The sequence below is a fragment of the Elephantulus edwardii genome, unplaced genomic scaffold (genome assembly GCF_000299155.1).
Source record: "Elephantulus edwardii isolate Elephantulus edwardi_28Jun2011 unplaced genomic scaffold, EleEdw1.0 scaffold00025, whole genome shotgun sequence".
NCBI classification, from domain to species: domain Eukaryota; kingdom Metazoa; phylum Chordata; class Mammalia; order Macroscelidea; family Macroscelididae; genus Elephantulus; species Elephantulus edwardii.
Genome location: NW_006399775.1, coordinates 4,329,160 through 4,330,849, shown reverse-complemented (window position 1 = coordinate 4,330,849; position 1,690 = coordinate 4,329,160). Strand labels below are relative to the sequence as shown.

General features: G+C 40.5%; 1 pseudogene; it reads left to right on the top strand.

Moving 5' to 3' along the window:
* Window positions 1-1,690, top strand: part of LOC102847395 — a 7,327-nt pseudogene that overhangs the window by 4,549 nt on the left and 1,088 nt on the right.

The following is a 1,690-nucleotide window of genomic DNA, read 5'->3' as shown; positions in this document are numbered from 1 at the left end:
CATGGCAATGCACCTTTTAATTTCCTGGCTGCTGGTGCCAAGACTGTTGACTATGGAGCCAAGCAAACTAAAGCTGTGTACAATCTCAATCTCTTCATCATCCATCCTGATGCTGTTGATCGGTCCAGTGGTGAGAATCTTTGTCTTCTTGACATCAGAAAAAAAATTTACTTGTGTTTTGCCTATGCAAAGGCAAGTGGTTTTCAAGATTGGCTACTGTAATGATGATATTTTCCTTAAGATATCAGATCCAAGTATTTGGGAACTATAATAAATATTGGATTATTTGAATAAAGGAACTTTGTAAGTACACTTAAGTTAAAGAGCCAGAGGTGGAAAGATAATTTTGTATTGTGTTGTTGTTGATGCCTTCGAGTCAAGTACATCTCATAACGACCCTATGAACCAACGCCTTTGAAGCCCCTCTACAAATGTCATCATTTATCAAAGTTCATAGGGTAACCAGAGGCATGTTATTTAGGAAGTAGATGCCACTCTTGCTTCCAAAATTTTGTATTACCCAAGATAATCTTCCTTGAAAGAGAAAAGTAGGGAGAGGTTAGATACAATTCAGAGGAGCAAGCTATGCAAAGACAGAAGCTAAAAGTCAAGGAATGCCAAGGAAAGATGGAAACAACCAAAACCTAGTAAAAACTACAGAACAAATTCTTCTCTAGAGCCTTAAGAGGTAGTATGGCCTTGCAGATACCTTGATTTCAGACTTTGTGATCTCAGAATTGGGGAGGATGAACTTCTATTGAGTTCAGTCATAAAGATTGTAGGGTTTTTGCACCAACACTAGAAATCCAATAGAGTTGGAGGACAGAATCACCCAATAAACATATAAGAACTATAGAAGTTCTTTCCAGATAATGGACCTATCCGGATTATTGAGAAGCACTGGTGTCATTTTGACCTCTCCAAATAAATGAAGAGTATTGGTCTCGGTTTGAGGACTAAGGTGTGTCTGATTCAGTCTGTAGTCTTTCCAATCATTTGCTCCACATCTGAAAGCTGAATAAAGGATAACAGAAGAAGAAATGATACATTTGAGCTGTGGTGCTGAAGAAGAGTACTGAATATCCCAAGGACTACCAAAAGAACAAACAAATGTGTGTGTCATAGAGAAATTGTAGCCAGATTGCTCCTTGGAGGCAAAGATGATAAAGCTTTGTCACACACACTTTGGACATGTTTCTAGGTTAGTCTATTCCTTAGAGAGGGACATCATGCTTGAAAAAGTGGAGAGTAGGCAAAAGAGAGGAAGATAGCTCTCTGCTCCTTGTTGACTGACAGATTGCTCTCTTCTCATGAAACCTCAGCCACATCTCTGAGCCACATCAGTGAAGGGCAGAGTAAATGGATTTGGCTGCATTCTATGTTGGTCACCAGCGCTGCTTTTATTTCTGGCAAAGTGGACGTTGTTGCCATCAATGATCTCTTTATAATCAACAGTGTCTCTCTGGAGACTAAGGTGCATCTGATACTGGCCATGGTCTTCACAATTGCTTGTTATGCATCAGAGAGTTGGACAATGACCAAGGAGGATAGAAGGAGAATTGATGCCTTTGAGCTGTGGTGCTGGAGGAGAGTACTGAGAATACCGTGGACTGCTAGGAAAACAGATTCATCCTGGAAAGGGTTAAACAGGGTGGCTCCTTGGAGGCAAGGATTCTGAGGCTCCGTCTAA